Below are 21034 nucleotides of genomic sequence, written 5' to 3'. Positions count from 1 at the left end.
ACAGTGCCATGGGCAGATGAGGCTGAGCAACAGCTTTCCAGGCTAGCCCCTTCTGGCTGCCAGCTATCTGCAGACGTTCGCACTTTCGGAGCAGGGCTGCGAAAGGAGCCTGGCTGGGACACCAACTTTCCCAGGCTACGTTTGAAGTTTGAGGTGGCAAGACAAGCAAGCAGCCCCATTCTCTGTGCCTCTGTGCGAGCACTGCCATGGGCAGATGAGGCTGAGCAACAGCTTTCCAGGCTAGCCCCTTCTGGCTGCCAGCTATCTGCAGACGTTCGCACTTTAGGAGCAGGGCTGTGATAGGAGCCGGGCAGGGACACCACCACTCCCAGTATGTGTTTGAAGTTTCAAGTGGCAAGATAAGCAATCAGCCCCATTCTCTGTGCCTCTATGCGAACAGTGCCATGGGCAGATGAGGCTGAGCAACAGCTTTCCAGGCTAGCCCCTTCTGGCTGCCAGCTATCTGCAGACGTTCGCACTTTCGGAGCAGGGCTGCGAAAGGAGCCTGGCAGGGACACCATCATTCCCAGCATGCGTTTGAAGTTTCAAGTGGCAAGATAAGGAAGCAGCCCCATTCTCTGTGCCTCTGTGCGAGCATTGCCATGGGCAGATGAGGCTGAGCAACAGCTTTCCAGGCTAGCCCCTTCTGGCTGCCAGCTATCTGCAGACGTTCGCAATTTCGGAGCAGGGCTGTGATAGGAGCCGGGCAGGGACACCACCATTCCCAGCATGCGTTTGAAGTTTCAAGTGGCAAGATAAGCAAGCAGCCCCGTTCTCTGTGCCTCTATGCGAAAAGTGCCATGGGCAGATGAGGCTGAGCAACAGCTTTCCAGGCTAGCCCCTTCTGCCTGCCAGCTATCTGCAGACGTTCGCACTTTCGGAGCAGGGCTGCGAAAGGAGCCTGGCAGGGACACCATCATTCCCAGCATGCGTTTGAAGTTTCAAGTGGCAAGATAAGCAAGCAGCCCCATTCTCTGTGCCTCTGTGCGAGCACTGCCATGGGCAGATGAGGCTGAGGAACAGCTTTCCAGGCTAGCCCCTTCTGCCTGCCAGCTATCTGCAGACGTTCGCACTTTCGGAGCAGGGCTGCGAAAGGAGCCTGGCTGGGACACCAACTTTCCCAGGCTACGTTTGAAGTTTGAGGTGGCAAGACAAGCAAGCAGCCCCATTCTCTGTGCCTCTGTGCGAGCACTGCCATGGGCAGATGAGGCCGAGCAACAGCTTTCCAGGCTAGCCCCTTCTGGCTGCCAGCTATCTGCAGACGTTCGCACTTTCGGAGCAGGGCTGTGATAGGATCCTGGCAGGGACACCACCACTCCCAGCATGTGTTTGAAGTTTCAAGTGGCAAGATAAGCAATCAGCCCCATTCTCTGTGCCTCTATGCGAACAGTGCCATGGGCAGATGAGGCTGAGCAACAGCTTTCCAGGCTAGCCCCTTCTGGCTGCCAGCTATCTGCAGACGTTCGCACTTTCGGAGCAGGGCTGCGAAAGGAGCCTGGCAGGGACACCATCATTCCCAGCATGCATTTGAAGTTTCAAGTGGCAAGATAAGCAAGCAGCCCCATTCTCTGTGCCTCTATGCGAACAGTGCCATGGGCAGATGAGGCTGAGCAACAGCTTTCCAGGCTAGCCCCTTCTGGCTGCCAGCTATCTGCAGACGTTCGCACTTTCGGAGCAGGGCTGCGAAAGGAGCCTGGCTGGGACACCAACTTTCCCAGGCTACGTTTGAAGTTTGAGGTGGCAAGACAAGCAAGCAGCCCCATTCTCTGTGCCTCTGTGCGAGCACTGCCATGGGCAGATGAGGCTGAGCAACAGCTTTCCAGGCTAGCCCCTTCTGGCTGCCAGCTATCTGCAGACGTTCGCACTTTAGGAGCAGGGCTGTGATAGGAGCCGGGCAGGGACACCACCACTCCCAGTATGTGTTTGAAGTTTCAAGTGGCAAGATAAGCAATCAGCCCCATTCTCTGTGCCTCTATGCGAACAGTGCCATGGGCAGATGAGGCTGAGCAACAGCTTTCCAGGCTAGCCCCTTCTGGCTGCCAGCTATCTGCAGACGTTCGCACTTTCGGAGCAGGGCTGCGAAAGGAGCCTGGCAGGGACACCATCATTCCCAGCATGCGTTTGAAGTTTCAAGTGGCAAGATAAGCAAGCAGCCCCATTCTCTGTGCCTCTATGCGAACAGTGCCATGGGCAGATGAGGCTGAGCAATAGCTTTCCAGGATAGCCTCTTCTCCCTGCCAGCTATCTGCAGACGTTCGCACTTTCGGAGCAGGGCTGCGAAAGGAGCCTGGCTGGGACACCAACTTTCCCAGGCTACGTTTGAAGTTTGAGGTGGCAAGACAAGCAAGGAGTCCCATTCTCTGTGCCTCTGTGCGAGCACTGCCATGGGCAGATGAGGCTGAGCAACAGCTTTCCAGCTTAGCCTCTTCTGCCTGCCAGCTATCTGCAGACGTTCGCACTTTCGAAGCAGGGCTGCGAAAGGAGCCTAGCAGGGACACCACCATTCCCAGCATGAGTTTGAAGTTTCAAGTGGCAAGACAAGCAAGCAGCCCCATTCTCTGTGCCTCTATGCGAACAGTGCCATGGGCAGATGAGGCTGAGCAACAGCTTTGCAGGCTAGCCCCTTCTGCCTGCCAGCTATCTGCAGACGTTCGCACTTTCGGAGCAGGGCTGTGATAGGAGCCTGGCTGGGACACCAACTTTCCCAGCACGCGTTAGAAGTTTCAAGTGACAAGACAAGCAAGCAGCCCCATTCTCTGTGCCTCTATGCGAACAGTGCCATGGGCAGATGAGGCTGAGCCACAGCTTTCCAGGCTAGCCCCTTCTGCCTGCCAGCTATCTGCAGACGTTCGCACTTTCGGAGCAGGGCTGCCAAAGGAGCATAGCTGGGACACCAACTTTCCCAGGCTACGTTTGAAGTTTGAGGTGGCAAGATAAGCAAGGAGCCCCATTCTCTGTGCCTCTATGCGAACAGTGCCATGGGCAGATGAGGCTGAGCAACAGCTTTCCAGGCTAGCCCCTTCTGCCTGCCAGCTATCTGCAGACGTTCGCATTTTCAGGAGCAGGGCTGCGAAAGGAGCCTGGCTGGGACACCAACTTTCCCAGGCTACGTTTGAAGTTTCAGGTGGCAAGACAAGCAAGCAGCCCCATTCTCTGTGCCTCTGTGCGAACAGTGCCATGGGCAGATGAGGCTGAGCAACAGCTTTCCAGGCTAGCCCCTTCTGCCTGCCAGCTATCTGCAGACGTTCGCACTTTCGGAGCAGGGCTGTGATAGGAGCCTGGCAGGAACACCATCATTCCCAGCATGCGTTTGAAGTTTCAAGTGGCAAGATAAGCAAGCAGCCCCATTCTCTGTGCCTCTATGCGAACAGTGCCATGGGCAGATGAGGCTGAGCAACAGCTTTCCAGGCTAGCCTCTTCTGCCTGCCAGCTATCTGCAGACGTTCGCACTTTCGGAGCAGGGTTGTGATAGGAGCCTGGCAGGGACACCACCAATCCCAGCATGCGTTTGAAGTGTCAAGTGGCAAGATAAGCAAGCAGCTACAGTCTCTGTGCCTCTGTGCGAGCGCTGCCATGGGCAGATGAGGCTGAGCAACAGCTTTCCAGGCTAGCCCCTTCTGGCTGCCAGCTATCTGCAGACGTTCGCCCTTTGGGAGTAGGGCTGCGAAAGGAGCCTGGCAGGGACACCAACTTTCCCAGGCTATGTTTGAAGTTTGAGGTGGCAAGACAAGCAAGCAGCCCCATTCTCTGTGCCTCTGTGTGAGCACTGCCATGAGCAGATGAGGCTGAGCAACAGCTTTCCAGGATAGCCCCTTCTGGCTGCCAGCTATCTGCAGACATTCGCACTTTCGGAGCAGGGCTGTGATAGGAGCCTGGCAGGGACACCACCATTCCCAGCATGCCTTTGAAGTTTCAAGTGTCAAGATAAGCAAGGAGCCCCATTCTCTGTGCCTCTATGCGAACAGTGCCATGGGCAGATGTCAGGCTGAGCAACAGCTTTCCAGGCTAACCCCTTCTGCCTGCCAGCTATCTGCAGACGTTCGCACTTTCAAAGCAGGGCTGCGAAAGGAGCCTGGCTGGGACACCAACTTTCCCAGGCTACGTTTGAAGTTTGAGGTGGCAAGACAAGCAAGCAGCCCCATTCTCTGTGCCTCTGTGCGAACACTGCCATGGGCAGATGAGGCTGAGCAACAGCTTTCCAGGCTAGCCCCTTCTGCCTGCCAGCTATCTGCAGACGTTCGCACTTTCGGAGCAGGGCTGTGATAGGAGCCTGGCAGGGACACCACCAATCCCAGCATGCCTTTGAAGTTTCAAGTGGCAAGATAAGCAAGCAGCCCCATTCTCTGTGCCTCTGTGCGAGCACTGCCATGGGCAGATGAGGCTGAGCAACAGCTTTCCAGGCTAGCCCCTCTGGCTGCCAGCTATCTGCAGACGTTCGCACTTTCGGAGCAGGGCTGCGAAAGGAGTGTGGCAGGGACACCAAATTTCCCAGGCTATGTTTGAAGTTTGAGGTGGCAAGACAAGCAAGCAGCCCCATTCTCTGTGCCTCTGTGCGAGCACTGCCATGGGCATATGAGGCTGAGCAACAGCTTTCCAGGCTAGCCCTTCTGGCTGCCAGCTATCTGCAGACATTCGCACTTTCGGAGCAGGGCTGTGATAGGAGCCTGGCAGGGACACCACCATTCCCAGCATGCGTTTGAAGTTTCAAGTGGCAAGATAAGCAAGCAGCCCCATTCTCTGTGCCTCTATGCGAACAGTGCCATGGGCAGATGAGGCTGAGCAACAGCTTTCCAGGCTAGCCCCTTCTGCCTGCCAGCTATCTGCAGACGTTCGCACTTTCGCAGCAGGGCTGCGAAAGGAGCCTGGCTGGGACACCAACTTTCCCAGGCTACGTTTGAAGTTTGAGGTGGCAAGACAAGCAAGCAGCCCCATTCTCTGTGCCTCTGTGCGAGCACTGCCATGAGCAGATGAGGCTGAGCAACAGCTTTCCAGGCTAGCCCCTTCTGGCTGCCAGCTATCTGCAGACGTTCGCACTTTCGGAGCAGGGCTGTGATAGGAGCCTAGCAGGTACAGCATCTTTCAAAAGCTACATTTGAAGTTTGAGGTGGCAAGACAAGCAAGGAGCCCCATTCTCTGTGCCTCTGTGTGAGCACTGCCATGGGCAGATGAGGCTGAGCAACAGCTTTCCAGGCTAGCCCCTTCTGCCTGCCAGCTATCTGCAGACGTTCGCACTTTCGGAGCAGGGCTGTGATAGGAGCCTGGCAGGGACACCACCATTCCCAGCATGGGTTTGAAGTGTCAAGTGGCAAGATAAGCAAGCAGCCCCATTCTCTGTGCCTCTGTGCGAGCACTGCCATGGGCAGATGAGGCTGAGCAACAGCTTTCCAGGCTAGCCCCTTCTGGCTGCCAGCTATCTGCAGACGTTCGCCCTTTGGGAGTAGGGCTGCGAAAGGAGCCTGGCAGGGACACCAACTTTCCCAGGCTATGTTTGAAGTTTGAGGTGGCAAGACAAGCAAGCAGCCCCATTCTCTGTGCCTCTGTGCGAGCACTGCCATGGGCAGATGAGGCTGAGCAACAGCTTTCCAGGATAGCCCCTTCTGGCTGCCAGCTATCTGCAGACATTCGCACTTTCGGAGCAGGGCTGTGATAGGAGCCTGGCAGGGACACCACCATTCCCAGCATGCCTTTGAAGTTTCAAGTGGCAAGATAAGCAAGGAGCCCCAGTCTCTGTGCCTCTATGCGAACAGTGCCATGGGCAGATGAGGCTGAGCAACAGCTTTCCAGGCTAACCCCTTCTGCCTGCCAGCTATCTGCAGACGTTCGCACTTTCAAAGCAGGGCTGCGAAAGGAGCCTGGCTGGGACACCAACTTTCCCAGGCTACGTTTGAAGTTTGAGGTGGCAAGACAAGCAAGCAGCCCCATTCTCTGTGTCTCTGTGCGAACACTGCCATGGGCAGATGAGGCTGAGCAACAGCTTTCCAGGCTAGCCCCTTCTGCCTGCCAGCTATCTGCAGACGTTCGCACTTTCGGAGCAGGGCTGTGATAGGAGCCTGGCAGGGACACCACCATTCCCAGCATGCGTTTGAAGTTTCAAGTGGCAAGATAAGCAAGCAGCCCCATTCTCTGTGCCTCTGTGCGAGCACTGCCATGGGCAGATGAGGTTGAGCAACAGCTTTCCAGGCTAGCCCCTTCTGGCTGCCAGCTATCTGCAGACGTTCGCACTTTCGGAGCAGGGCTGCGAAAGGAGCCTGGCAGGGACACCAACTTTCCCAGGCTACGTTTGAAGTTTGAGGTGGCAAGACAAGCAAGCAGCCCCATTCTCTGTGCCTCTATGCGAACAGTGCCATGGGCAGATGAGGCTGAGGAACAGCTTTCCAGGCTAGCCCCTTCTGGCTGCCAGCTATCTGCAGACGTTCGCACTTTCGGAGCAGGGCTGCCAAAGGAGCCTGGCTGGGACACCAACTTTCCCAGGCTACGTTTGAAGTTTGAGGTTGCAAGACAAGCAAGGAGCCCCATTCTCTGTGCCTCTATGCGAACAGTGCCATGGGCAGATGAGGCTGAGCAACAGCTTTGCAGGCTAGCCCCTTCTGCCTGCCAGCTATCTGCAGACGTTCGCATTTTCAGGAGCAGGGCTGCGAAAGGAGCCTGGCTGGGACACCAAGTTTCCCAGGCTACGTTTGAAGTTTGAGGTGGCAAGACAAGCAAGCAGCCCCATTCTCTGTGCCTTTGTGCGAGCACTGCCATGGGCAGATGAGGCTGAGCAACAGCTTTCCACGCTAGCCCCTTCTGCCTGCCAGCTATCTGCAGACGTTCGCACTTTCGGAGCAGGGCTGCGAAAGGAGCCTGGCAGGGACACCATCATTCCCAGCATGCGTTTGAAGTTTCAAGTGGCAAGATAAGCAAGCAGCCCCATTCTCTGTGCCTCTGTGCGAGCACTGCCATGGGCAGATGAGGCTGAGCAACAGCTTTGCAGGCTAGCCCCTTCTGCCTGCCAGCTATCTGCAGACGTTCGCATTTCAAGAGCAGGGCTGCGAAAGGAGCCTGGCTGGGACACCAAATTTCCCAGGCTACGTTTGAAGTTTGAGGTGGCAAGACAAGCAAGCAGCCCCATTCTCTGTGCCTCTGTGCGAGCACTGCCATGGGCAGATGAAGCTGAGCAACAGCTTTCCAGGCTAGCCCCTTCTGCCTGCCAGCTATCTGCAGACGTTCGCACTTTCGGAGCAGGGCTGTGATAGGAGCCTGGCAGGGACACCACCACTCCCAGCATGTGTTTGAAGTTCAAAGTGGCAAGATAAGCAATCAGCCCCATTCTCTGTGCCTCTATGCGAACAGTGCCATGGGCAGATGAGGCTGAGCAACAGCTTTCCAGGCTAGCCCCTTCTGGCTGCCAGCTATCTGCAGACGTTCGCACTTTCGGAGCAGGGCTGTGATAGGAGCCTGGTAGGGACACCACCATTCCCAGCATGCTTTTGAAGTTTCAAGTGGCAAGATAAGCAAGCAGCCCCATTCTCTGTGCCTCTATGCGAACAGTGCCATGGGCAGATGAGGCTGAGCAACAGCTTTGCAGGCTAGCCCCTTCTGGCTGCCAGCTATCTGCAGACATTCGCACTTTCGGAGCAGGGCTGCGAAAGGAGCCTGCCTGGGACACCAACTTTGCCAGGCTACGTTTGAAGTTTGAGGTGGCAAGACAAGCAAGCAGCCCCATTCTCTGTGCCTCTGTGCGAGCACTGCCATGGGCAGATGAGGCTGAGCAACAGCTTTCCAGGCTAGCCCCTTCTGGCTGCCAGCTATCTGCAGACGTTCGCACTTTAGGAGCAGGGCTGTGATAGGAGCCGGGCAGGGACTCCACCATTCTCAGCATGTGTTTGAAGTTTCAAGTGGCAAGATAAGCAAGCAGCCCCATTCTCTGTGCCTCTATGCGAACAGTGCCATGGGCAGATGAGGCTGAGGAACAGCTTTCCAGGCTAGCCCCTTCTGGCTGCCAGCTATCTGCAGACGTTCGCACTTTCGGAACAGGGCTGTGATAGGAGCCTGGCAGGGACACCACCATTCCCAGCATGCGTTTGAAGTTTCAAGTGGCAAGATAAGCAAGCAGCCCCGTTCTCTGTGCCTCTATGCGAACAGTGCCATGGGCAGATGAGGCTGAGCAACAGCTTTCCAGGCTAGCCCCTTCTGGCTGCCAGCTATCTGCAGACGTTCGCACTTTCGGAGCAGGGCTGCCAAAGGAGCCTGGCAGGGACACCATCATTCCCAGCATGCGTTTGAAGTTTCAAGTGGCAAGATAAGCAAGCAGCCCCATTCTCTGTGCCTCTATGCGAACAGTGCCATGGGCAGATGAGGCTGAGCAAGAGTTTTCCAGGATACCCCCTTCTGGCTGCCAGCTATCTGCAGACGTTCGCACTTTAGGAGCAGGGCTGTGATAGGAGCCTGGCAAGGACACCACCATTCCCAGCATGCGTTTGAAGTTTCAAGTGGCAAGATAAGCAAGCAGCCCCATTCTCTGTGCCTCTATGCGAACAGTGCCATGGGCAGATGAGGCTGAGCAACAGCTTTCCAGGCTAGCCCCTTCTGGCTGCCAGCTGTCTGCAGACGTTCACAATTTCGGAGCAGGGCTGCGAAAGAAGCCTGGCTGGGACACCAACTTTCCCAGGCTACGTTTGAAGTTTGAGGTGGCAAGACAAGCAAGCAGCCCCATTCTCTGTGCCTCTATGCGAACAGTGCCATGGGCAGATGAGGCTGAGCAACAGCTTTCCAGGCTAGCCCCTTCTGGCTGCCAGCTATCTGCAGACGTTCGCACTTTCGGAGCAGGGCTGCGAAAGGAGCCTGGCTGGGACACCAACTTTCCCAGGCTACGTTTGAAGTTTGAGGTGGCAAGACAAGCAAGCAGCCCCATTCTCTGTGCCTCTGTGCGAGCACTGCCATGGGCAGATGAGGCTGAGCAACAGCTTTCCAGGCTAGCCCCTTCTGCCTGCCAGCTATCTGCAGACGTTCGCACTTTCGGAGCAGGGCTGTGATAGGAGCCTGGCAGGGACACCACCATTCCCAGCATGCGTTTGAAGTTTCAAGTGGCAAGATAAGCAAGCAGCCCCATTCTCTGTGCCTCTATACGAACAGTGCCATGGGCAGATGAGGCTGAGCAACAGCTTTCCAGGCTAGCCCCTTCTGCCTGCCAGCTATCTGCAGACGTTCGCACTTTCGGAGCAGGGCTGTGATAGGAGCCTGGCAGGGACACCACCATTCCCAGCATGCGTTTGAAGTTTCAAGTGGCAAGATAAGCAAGCAGCCCCATTCTCTGTGCCTCTATGCGAACAGTGCCATGGGCAGATGACGCTGAGCAACAGCTTTCCAGGCTAGCCCCTTCTGGCTGCCAGCTATCTGCAGACATTCGCACTTTCGGAGCAGGGCTGCGAAAGGAGCCTGGCTGGGACACCAACTTTCCCAGGCTACGTTTGAAGTTTGAGGTGGCAAGACAAGCAAGCAGCCCCATTCTCTGTGCCTCTGTGCGAGCAGTGTCATGGGCAGATGAGGCTGAGCAACAGCTTTCCAGGCTAGCCCCTTCTGGCTGCCAGCTATCTGCAGACGTTCGCACTTTAGGAGCAGGGCTGTGATAGGAGCCGGGCAGGGACTCCACCATTCTCAGCATGTGTTTGAAGTTTCAAGTGGCAAGATAAGCAAGCAGCCCCATTCTCTGTGCCTCTATGCGAACAGTGCCATGGGCAGATGAGGCTGAGGAACAGCTTTCCAGGCTAGCCCCTTCTGGCTGCCAGCTATCTGCAGACGTTCGCAATTTCAGAGCAGGGCTGTGATAGGAGCCTGGCAGGGACACCACCATTCCCAGCATGCGTTTGAAGTTTCAAGTGGCAAGATAAGCAAGCAGCCCCGTTCTCTGTGCCTCTATGCGAACAGTGCCATGGGCAGATGAGGCTGAGCAACAGCTTTCCAGGCTAGCCCCTTCTGGCTGCCAGCTATCTGCAGACGTTCGCACTTTCGGAGCAGGGCTGCCAAAGGAGCCTGGCAGGGACACCATCATTCCCAGCATGCGTTTGAAGTTTCAAGTGGCAAGATAAGCAAGCAGCCCCATTCTCTGTGCCTCTATGCGAACAGTGCCATGGGCAGATGAGGCTGAGCAAGAGCTTTCCAGGATAGCCCCTTCTGGCTGCCAGCTATCTGCAGATGTTCGCACTTTCGGAGCAGGGCTGTGATAGGAGCCTGGCAAGGACACCACCATTCCCAGCATGCGTTTGAAGTTTCAAGTGGCAAGATAAGCAAGCAGCCCCATTCTCTGTGCCTCTATGCGAACAGTGCCATGGGCAGATGAGGCTGAGCAACAGCTTTCCAGGCTAGCCTCTTCTGGCTGCCAGCTATCTGCAGACGTTCGCACTTTCTTAGCAGGGCTGCGAAAGGAGCCTGGCTGGGACACCAACTTTCCCAGGCTACGTTTGAAGTTTGAGGTGGCAAGACAAGCAAGCAGCCCCATTCTCTGTGCCTCTGTGCGAGCAGTGCCATGGGCAGATGAGGCTGAGCAACAGCTTTCCAGGCTAGCCCCTTCTGGCTGCCAGCTATCTGCAGACGTTCGCACTTTAGGAGCAGGGCTGTGATAGGAGCCGGGCAGGGACTCCACCATTCTCAGCATGTGTTTGAAGTTTCAAGTGGCAAGATAAGCAATCAGCCCCATTCTCTGTGCCTCTATGCGAACAGTGCCATGGGCAGATGAGGCTGAGGAACAGCTTTCCAGGCTAGCCCCTTCTGGCTGCCAGCTATCTGCAGACGTTCGCAATTTCGGAGCAGGGCTGTGATAGGAGCCTGGCAGGGACACCACCATTCCCAGCATGCGTTTGAAGTTTCAAGTGGCAAGATAAGCAAGCAGCCCCGTTCTCTGTGCCTCTATGCGAACAGTGCCATGGGCAGATGAGGCTGAGCAACAGCTTTCCAGGCTAGCCCCTTCTGGCTGCCAGCTATCTGCAGACGTTCGCAATTTCGGAGCAGGGCTGTGATAGGAGCCTGGCAGGGATACCATCATTCCCAGCATGCGTTTGAAGTTTCAAGTGGCAATATAAGCAAGCAGCCCCATTCTCTGTGCCTCTATGCGAACACTGCCATGGGCAGATGAGGCTGAGCAACAGCTTTCCAGGCTAGCCCCTTCTGCCTGCCAGCTATCTGCAGACGTTCGCACTTTCGGAGCAGGGCTGCGAAAGGAGCCTGGCAGGGACACCATCATTCCCAGCATGCGTTTGAAGTTTCAAGTGGCAAGATAAGCAAGCAGCCCCATTCTCTGTGCCTCTATGCGAACAGTGCCATGGGCAGATGAGGCTGAGCAATAGCTTTCCAGGCTAGCCTCTTCTGCCTGCCAGCTATCTGCAGACGTTCGCACTTTCGGAGCAGGGCTGCGAAAGGAGCCTGGCTGGGACACCAACTTTCCCAGGCTACGTTTGAAGTTTGAGGTGGCAAGACAAGCAAGGAGTCCCATTTTCTGTGCCTCTGTGCGAGCACTGCCATGGGCAGATGAGGCTGAGCAACAGCTTTCCAGGATAGCCCCTTCTGCATGCCAGCTATCTGCAGACGTTCGCACTTTCGGAGCAGGGCTGTGATAGGAGCCTGGCAGGGACACCACCATTCCCAGCATGCGTTTGAAGTTTCAAGTGGCAAGATAAGCAAGCAGCCCCATTCTCTGCGCCTCTATGCGAACAGTGCCATGGGCAGATGAGGCTGAGCAACAGCTTTTCAGGCTAGCCTCTTCTGGCTGCCAGCTATCTGCAGACGTTCGCACTTTCGGAGCAGGGCTGCCAAAGGAGCCTGGCTGGGACACCAACTTTCCCAGGCTACGTTTGAAGTTTGAGGTGGCAAGACAAGCAAGCAGCCCCATTCTCTATCCCTTGTGCGAGCACTGCCATGGGCAGATGAGGCTGAGCAACAGCTTTCCACGCTAGCCTCTTCTGGCTGCCAGCTATCTGCCGACGTTCGCACTTTCGAAGCAGGGCTGCGAAAGGAGCCTAGCAGGGACACCACCATTCCCAGCATGCGTTTGAAGTTTCAAGTGGCAAGACAAGCAAGCAGCCCCATTCTCTGTGCCTCTATGCGAACAGTGCCATGGGCAGATGAGGCTGAGCAACAGCTTTCCAGGCTAGCCCCTTCTGGCTGCCAGCTATCTGCAGACGTTCGCAATTTCGGAGCAGGGCTGCGAAAGGAGCCTGGCTGGGACACCAACTTTCCCAGCACGCGTTTGAAGTTTCAAGTGGCAAGATAAGCAAGCAGCCCCATTCTCTGTGCCTCTGTGCGAGCACTGCCATGGGCAGATGAGGCTGAGCAACAGCTTTCCAGGCTAGCCCCTTCTGGCTGCCAGCTATCTGCAGACATTCGCACTTTCGGAGCAGGGCTGTGATATGAGCATGGCAGGGACACCACCATTCCCAGCATGCGTTTGAAGTTTCAAGTGGCAAGATACGCAAGGAGCCCCATTCTCTGTGCCTCTATGCGAACAGTGCCATGGGCAGATGAGGCTGAGCAACAGCTTTCCAGGCTAACCCCTTCTGGCTGCCAGCTATCTGCAGACGTTCGCACTTTCGGAGCAGGGCTGCGAAACGAGCCTGGCTGGGACACCAACTTTCCCAGGCTACGTTTGAAGTTTGAGGTGGCAAGACAAGCAAGCAGCCCCATTCTCTGTGTCTCTGTGCGAACACTGCCATGGGCAGATGAGGCTGAGAAACAGCTTTCCAGGCTAGCCCCTTCTGCCTGCCAGCTATCTGCAGACGTTCGCACTTTCGGAGCAGGGCTGTGATAGGAGCCTGGCAGGGACACCACCATTCCCAGCATGCGTTTGAAGTTTCAAGTGGCAAGATAAGCAAGCAGCCCCATTCTCTGTGCCTCTGTGCGAGCACTGCCATGGGCAGATGAGGCTGAGCAACAGCTTTCCAGGCTAGCCCCTTCTGGCTGCCAGCTATCTGCAGACGTTCTCACTTTCGGAGCAGGGCTGCCAAAGGAGCCTGGCAGGGACACCAACTTTCCCAGGCTATGTTTGAAGTTTGAGGTGGCAAGACAAGCAAGCAGCCCCATTCTCTGTGCCTCTGTGCGAGCACTGCCATGGGCAGATGAGGCTCAGCAACAGCTTTCCAGGCTAGCCCCTTCTGGCTGCCAGCTATCTGCAGACATTCGCACTTTCGGAGCAGGGCTGTGATAGGAGCCTGGCAGGGACACCACCATTCCCAGCATGCGTTTGAAGTTTCAAGTGGCAAGATAAGCAAGCAGCCCCATTCTCTGTGCCTCTATGCGAACAGTGCCATGGGCAGATGAGGCTGAGCAACAGCTTTCCAGGCTAACCCCTTCTGGCTGCCAGCTATCTGCAGACGTTCGCACTTTCGGAGCAGGGCTGTGATAGGAGCCTAGCAGGTACACCATCTTTCAAAAGCTACATTTGAAGTTTGAGGTGGCAAGACAAGCAAGGAGCCCCATTCTCTGTGCCTCTGTGCGAGCACTGCCATAGGCAGATGAGGCTGAGCAACAGCTTTCCAGGCTAGCCCCTTCTGCCTGCCAGCTATCTGCAGACGTTCGCACTTTCGGAGCAGGGCTGTGATAGGAGCCTGGCAGGGACACCACCATTCCCAGCATGCGTTTGAAGTTTCAAGTGGCAAGATAAGCAAGCAGCCCCATTCTCTGTGCCTCTATGCGAACAGTGCCATGGGCAGATGAGGCTGAGCAACAGCTTTCCACGCTAGTCCCTTCTGGCTGCCAGCTATCTGCAGACGTTCGCACTTTCGGAGCAGGGCTGTGAAAGGAGCCTGACAGGGACGCCACCATTCCAATAATGCGTTTGAAGTTTCAAGTGGCAAGATAAGCAAGCAGCCCCATTCTCTGTGCCTCTGTGCGAGCACTGCCATGGGCAGATGAGGCTGAGCAACAGCTTTCCAGGCTAGCCCCTTCTGGCTGCCAGCTATCTGCAGACGTTCGCACTTTCGGAGCAGGGCTGCGAAAGGAGCCTGGCAGGGACACCAACTTTCCCAGGCTACGTTTGAAGTTTGAGGTGGCAAGACAAGCAAGCAGCCCCATTCTCTGTGCCTCTGTGCGAGCACTGCCATGGGCAGATGAGGCTGAGCAACAGCTTTCCAGGCTAGCCCCTTCTGGCTGCCAGCTATCTGCAGACGTTCGCACATTCGGAGCAGGGCTGTGATAGGAGCCTGGCTGGGACACCAACTTTCCCAGCATGCGTTTGAAGTTTCAAGTGGCAAGATAAGCAAGCAGCCCCATTCTCTGTGCCTCTGTGCGAGCACTGCCATGGGCAGATGAGGCTGAGCAACAGCTTTCCAGGCTAGCCTCTTCTGCCTGCCAGCTATCTGCAGATGTTCGCACTTTCGGAGCAGGGTTGTGATAGGAGCCTGGCAGGGACACCACCATTCCCAGCATGCGTTTGAAGTGTCAAGTGGCAAGATAAGCAAGCAGCCCCATTCTCTGTGCCTCTGTGCGAGCACTGCCATGGGCAGATGAGGCTGAGCAACAGCTTTCCAGGCTAGCCCCTTCTGGCTGCCAGCTATCTGCAGACGTTCGCACTTTCGGAGCAGGGCTGCGAAAGGAGCCTGGCTGGGACACCAACTTTCCCAGGCTACGTTTGAAGTTTGAGGTGGCAAGACAAGCAAGCAGCCCCATTCTCTGTGCCTCTGTGCAAGCACTGCCATGGGCAGATGAGGCTGAGCAACAGCTTTCCACGCTAGCCCCTTCTGCCTGCCAGCTATCTGCAGACGTTCGCACTTTCGGAGCAGGGCTGCGAAAGGAGCCTGGCTGGGACACCGACTTTCCCAGGCTACGTTTGAAGTTTGAGGTGGCAAGACAAGCAAGCAGCCCCATTCTCTGTGCCTCTGTGAGAGCACTGCCATGAGCAGATGAGGCTGAGCAACAGCTTTCCAGGCTAGCCCCTTCTGGCTGCCAGCTATCTGCGACGTTCGCACTTTCGCAGCAGGACTGCGAAAGGAGCCTGGCAGGGACACCATCTTTCAAAAGCTACATTTGAAGGTTGAGGTGGCAAGACAAGCAAGGAGCCCCATTCTCTGTGCCTCTGTGCGAGCACTGCCATGGGCAGATGAGGCTGAGCAACAGCTTTCCAGGCTAGCCCCTTCTGGCTGCCAGCTATCTGCAGACGTTCGCACTTTCGGAGCAGGGCTGTGATAGGAGCCTGGCAGGGACACCACCATTCCCAGCATGCGTTTGAAGTTTCAAGTGGCAAGAGAAGCAAGCAGCCCCATTCTCTGTGCCTCTATGCGAACAGTGCCATGGGCAGATGAGGCTGAGCAACAGCTTTCCAGGCTAGCCCCTTCTGCCTGCCAGCTATCTGCAGACGTTCGCACTTTCGGAGCAGGGCTGCCAAAGGAGCATGGCTGGGACACCAACTTTCCCAGGCTACGTTTGAAGATTGAGGTGGCAAGACAAGCAAGGAGCCCCATTCTCTGTGCCTCTGTGCGAGCACTGCCATGGGCAGATGAGGCTGAGCAACAGCTTTCCAGGCTAGCCCCTTCTGGCTGCCAGCTATCTGCAGACGTTCGCACTTTCGGAGCAGGGCTGTGATAGGAGCCGGGCAGGGACACCACCATTCTCAGCATGTGTTTGAAGTTTCAAGTGGCAAGATAAGCAATCAGCCCCATTCTCTGTGCCTCTATGCGAACAGTGCCATGGGCAGATGAGGCTGAGGAACAGTTTTCCAGGCTAGCCCCTTCTGGCTGCCAGCTATCTGCAGACGTTCGCAATTTCGGAGCAGGGCTGTGATAGGAGCCTGGCAGGGACACCACCATTCCCAGCATGCGTTTGAAGTTTCAAGTGGCAAGATAAGCAAGCAGCCCCGTTCTCTGTGCCTCTATGCGAACAGTGCCATGGGCAGATGAGGCTGAGCAACAGCTTTCCAGGCTAGCCCCTTCTGCCTGCCAGCTATCTGCAGACGTTCGCACTTTCGGAGCAGGGCTGCGAAAGGAGCCTGGCAGGGATACCATCATTCCCAGCATGCGTTTGAAGTTTGAGGTGGCAAGACAAGCAAGCAGCCCCATTCTCTGTGCCTCTATGCGAACAGTGCCATGGGCAGATGAGGCTGAGCAACAGCTTTCCAGGCTAGCCCCTTCTGGCTGCCAGCTATCTGCAGACGTTCGCACTTTAGGAGCAGGGCTGTGATAGGAGCCTGGCAAGGACACCACCATTCCCAGCATGCGTTTGAAGTTTCAAGTGGCAAGATAAGCAAGCAGCCCCATTCTCTGTGCCTCTGTGCGAACAGTGCCATGGGCAGATGAGGCTGAGTAACAGCTTTCCAGGCTAACCCCTTCTGGCTGCCAGCTATCTGCAGACGTTCGCACTTTCAGAGTAGGGCTGCGAAAGGAGCCTGGCAGGGACACCAACTTTCCCAGGCTATGTTTGAAGTTTGAGGTGGCAAGACAAGCAAGCAGCCCCATTCTCTGTGCCTCTGTGCGAGCACTGCCATGGGCAGATGAGACTGAGGAACAGCTTTCTAGGCTAGCCCCTTCTGGCTGCCAGCTATCTGCAGACATTCGCACTTTCGGAGCAGGGCTGTGATAGGAGCCTGGCAGGGACACCACCATTCCCAGCATGCGTTTGAAGTTTCAAGTGGCAAGATAAGCAAGCAGCCCCATTCTCTGTGCCTCTGTGCGAGCACTGCCATGGGCAGATGAGGCTGAGCAACAGCTTTCCAGGCTAGCCCCTTCTGCCTGCCAGCTATCTGCAGACATTAGCACTTTCGGAGTAGGGCTGTGATAGGAGCCTGGCAGGGACACCACCATTCCCAGCATGCGTTTGAAGTTTCAAGTGGCAAGATAAGCAAGCAGCCCCATTCTCTGTGCCTCTATGCGAACAGTGCCATGGGCAGATGAGGCTGAGCAACAGCTTTCCAGGCTAGCCCCTTCTGCCTGCCAGCTATCTGCAGATGTTCGCACTTTCGGAGCAGGGCTGTGATACGAGCCTAGCAGGTACACCATCTTTCAAAAGCTACATTTCAAGTTTGAGGTGGCAAGACAAGCAAGGAGCCCAATTCTCTGTGCCTCTGTGCGAGCACTGCCATGGGCAGATGAGGCTGAGCAACAGCTTTCCACGCTAGCCCCTTCTGCCTGCCAGCTATCTGCAGACGTTCGCACTTTCGGAGCAGGGCTGCCAAAGGAGCCTGGCAGGGACACCAACTTTCCCAGGCTATGTTTGAAGTTTGAGGTGGCAAGACAAGCAAGCAGCCCCATTCTCTGTGCCTCTGTGCGAGCACTGCCATGGGCAGATGAGGCTGAGCAACAGCTTTCCAGGCTAGCCCCTTCTGCCAGCCAGCTATCTGCAGACATTAGCACTTTCGGAGCAGGGCTGTGATAGGAGCCTGGCAGGGACACCACCATTCCCAGCATGCGTTTGAAGTTTCAAGTGGCAAGATAAGCAAGCAGCCCCATTCTCTGTGCCTCTATGCGAACAGTGCCATGGGCAGATGAGGCTGAGCAACAGCTTTCCAGGCTAGCCCCTTCTGGCTTCCAGCTATCTGTAGACGTTCGCACTTTCGGAGCAGGGCTGCGAAAGGAGCCTGGCTGGGACACCAACTTTCCCAGGCTATGTTTGAAGTTTGAGGTGGCAAGACAAGCAAGCAGCCCCATTCTCTGTGCCTCTGTGCGAGCACTGCCATGGGCAGATGAGGCTGAGCAACAGCTTTCCAGGCTAGCCCCTTCTGGCTGCCAGCTATCTGCAGACGTTCGCACTTTCGGAGCAGGGCTGTGATACGAGCCTAGCAGGTACACCATCTTTCAAATGCTACATTTGAACTTTGAGGTGGCAAGACAAGCAAGGAGCCCCATTCTCTGTGCCTCTGTGCGAGCACTGCCATGGGCAGATGAGGCTGAGCAACAGCTTTCCAGCCTAGCCCCTTCTGCCTGCCAGCTATCTGCAGACGTTCGCACTTTCGGAGCAGGGCTGTGAAAGGAGCCTGGCAGGGACACCACCATTCCCAGCATGCGTTTGAAGTTTCAAGTGGCAAGATAAGCAAGCAGCCCCATTCTCTGTGCCTCTATGCGAACAGTGCCATGGGCAGATGAGGCTGAGCAACAGCTTTCCACGCTAACCTCTTCTGCCTGCCAGCTATCTGCAGACGTTCGCACTTTCGGAGCAGGGCTGTAATAGGAGCCTGACAGGGACGCCACCATTCCAATAATGCGTTTGAAGTTTCAAGTGGCAAGATAAGCAAGCAGCCCCATTCTCTGTGCCTCTATGCGAACAGTGCCATGGGCAGATGAGGCTGAGCAACAGCTTTCCAGGCTAGCCCCTTCTGCCTGCCAACTATCTGCAGACGTTCGCGCTTTCGGAGCACGGCTGCGAAAGGAGCCTGGCAGGGACACCAACTTTCCCAGGCTATGTCTGAAGATTGAGGTGGCAAGACAAGCAAGCAGCCCCTTTCTCTGTGCCTCTGTGCGAGCACTGCCATGGGCAGATGAGGCTGAGCAACAGCTTTCCAGGCTAGCCCCTTCTGCCTGCCAACTATCTGCAGACGTTCGCAATTTCGGAGCAGGGCTGCGAAAGGAGCCTGGCAGGGACACCAACTTTCCCAGCATGCGTTTGAAGTTTCAAGTGGCAAGAGAAGCAAGCAGCCCCATTCTCTGTGCCTCTATGCGAACAGTGCCATGGGCAGATGAGGCTGAGCAACAGCTTTCCAGGCTAGCCCCTTCTGCCTGCCAGCTATCTGCAGACGTTCGCACTTTCGGAGCAGGGCTGCGAAAGGAGCCTGGCTGGGACACCAACTTTCCCAGGCTACGTTTGAAGTTTGAGGTGGCAAGACAAGCAAGCAGCCCCATTCTCTGTGCCTCTGTGCGAGCACTGCCATGGGCAGATGAGGCTGAGCAACAGCTTTGCAGGCTAGCCCCTTCTGGCTGCCAGCTATCTGCAGACGTTCGCACTTTCGGAGCAGGGCTGCGAAAGGAGCCTGGCTGGGACACCAACTTTCCCAGGCTACGTTTGAAGTTTGAGGTGGCAAGACAAGCAAGCAGCCCCATTCTCTGTGCCTCTGTGCGAGCACTGCCATGAGCAGATGAGGCTGAGAAACAGCTTTCCAGGCTAGCCCCTTCTGGCTGCCAGCTATCTGCAGACGTTCGCACTTTCGGAGCAGGACTGCGAAAGGAGCCTGGCAGGGACACCATGTTTCAAAAGCTACATTTGAAGTTTGAGGTGGCAAGACAAGCAAGGAGCCCCATTCTCTGTGCCTGAGTGCGAGCACTGCCATGGGCAGATGAGGCTGAGCAACAGCTTTCCAGGCTAGCCCCTTCTGCCTGCCAGCTATCTGCAGACGTTCGCACTTTCGGAGCAGGGCTGTGATAGGAGCCTGGCAGGGACACCACCATTCCCAGCATGCGTTTGAAGTTTCAAGTGGCAAGATAAGCAAGCAGCCCCATTCTCTGTGCCTCTATGCGAACAGTGCCATGGGCAGATGAGGCTGAGCAACAGCTTTCCAGGCTAGCCCCTTCTGCCTGCCAGCTATCTGCAGACGTTCGCACTTTCGGAGCAGGGCTGCCAAAGGAGCATGGCTGGGACACCAGCTTTCCCAGGCTACGTTTGAAGTTTGAGGTGGCAAGACAAGCAAGGAGCCCCATTCTCTGTGCCTCTGTGCGAGCACTGCCATGGGCAGATGAGGCTGAGCAACAGCTTTCCAGGCTAGCCCCTTCTGCCTGCCAGCTATCTGCAGACGTTCGCACTTTCGGAGCAGTTCTGCCAAAGGAGCATGGCTGGGAAACCAATTTCCCAGGCTACGTTTGAAGATTGAGGTGGCAAGACAAGCAAGGAGCCCCATTCTCTGTGCCTCTGTGCGAGCACTGCCATGGGCAGATGAGGCTGAGCAACAGCTTTCCAGGCTAGCCCCTTCTGCCTGCCAGCTATCTGCAGACGTTCGCACTTTCGGAGCAGGGCTGTGATAGGAGCCTGGCAGGGACACCACCATTCATAGCATGCGTTTGAAGTTTCAAGTGGCAAGATAAGCAAGCAGCCCCGTTCTCTGTGCCTCTATGCGAACAGTGCCATGGGCAGATGAGGCTGAGCAACAGCTTTGCAGGCTAGCCCCTTCTGCCTGCCAGCTATCTGCAGACGTTCGCATTTTCAGGAGCAGGGCTGCGAAAGGAGCCTGGCTGGGACACCGACTTTCCCAGGCTACGTTTGAAGTTTCAAGTGGCAAGAGAAGCAAGCAGCCCCATTCTCTGTGCCTCTGTGGGAGCACTGCCATGGGCAGATGAGGCTGAGCAACAGCTTTCCAGGCTAGCCCCTTCTGCCTGCCAGCTATCTGCAGACGTTCGCACTTTCGCAGCAGGGCTGTGATAGGAGCCTGGCAGGGACACCATCATTCCCAGCATGCGTTTGAAGTTTCAAGTGCCAAGATAAGCAAGCAGCCCCATTCTCTGTGCCTCTATGCGAACAGTGCCATGGGCAGATGAGGCTGAGCAACAGCTTTCCAGGCTAGCCTCTTCTGCCTGCCAGCTATCTGCAGACGTTCGCACTTTCGGAGCAGGGTTGTGATAGGAGCCTGGCAGGGACACCACCATTCCCAGCATGCGTTTGAAGTGTCAAGTGGCAAGATAAGCAAGCAGCCCCATTCTCTGTGCCTCTGTGCGAGCACTGCCATGGGCAGATGAGGCTGAGCAACAGCTTTCCAGGCTAGCCCCTTCTGGCTGCCAGCTATCTGCAGACGTTCGCACTTTCGGAGCAGGGCTGCGATAGGAGCCTGGCAGGGACACCAACTTTCCCAGGCTATGTTTGAAGTTTGAGGTGGCAAGACAAGCAAGCAGCCCCATTCTCTGTGCCTCTGTGCGAGCACTGCCATGGGCAGATGAGGCTGAGCAACAGCTTTCCAGGCTAGCCCCTTCTGCCTGCCAGCTATCTGCAGACGTTCGCACTTTCGGAGCAGGGCTGTGATAGGAGCCTAGCAGGTACACCATCTTTCAAAAGCTACATTTGAAGTTTGAGGTGGCAATAAAAGCAAGGAGCCCCATTCTCTGTGCCTCTGTGCGAGCACTGCCATGGGCAGATGAGGCTGAGCAACAGCTTTGCAGGCTAG

This window comes from Opisthocomus hoazin, chromosome 13, assembly GCF_030867145.1.
Source record: "Opisthocomus hoazin isolate bOpiHoa1 chromosome 13, bOpiHoa1.hap1, whole genome shotgun sequence".
Lineage (NCBI taxonomy): Eukaryota > Metazoa > Chordata > Aves > Opisthocomiformes > Opisthocomidae > Opisthocomus > Opisthocomus hoazin.
This window is presented reverse-complemented; position numbering follows the sequence as displayed.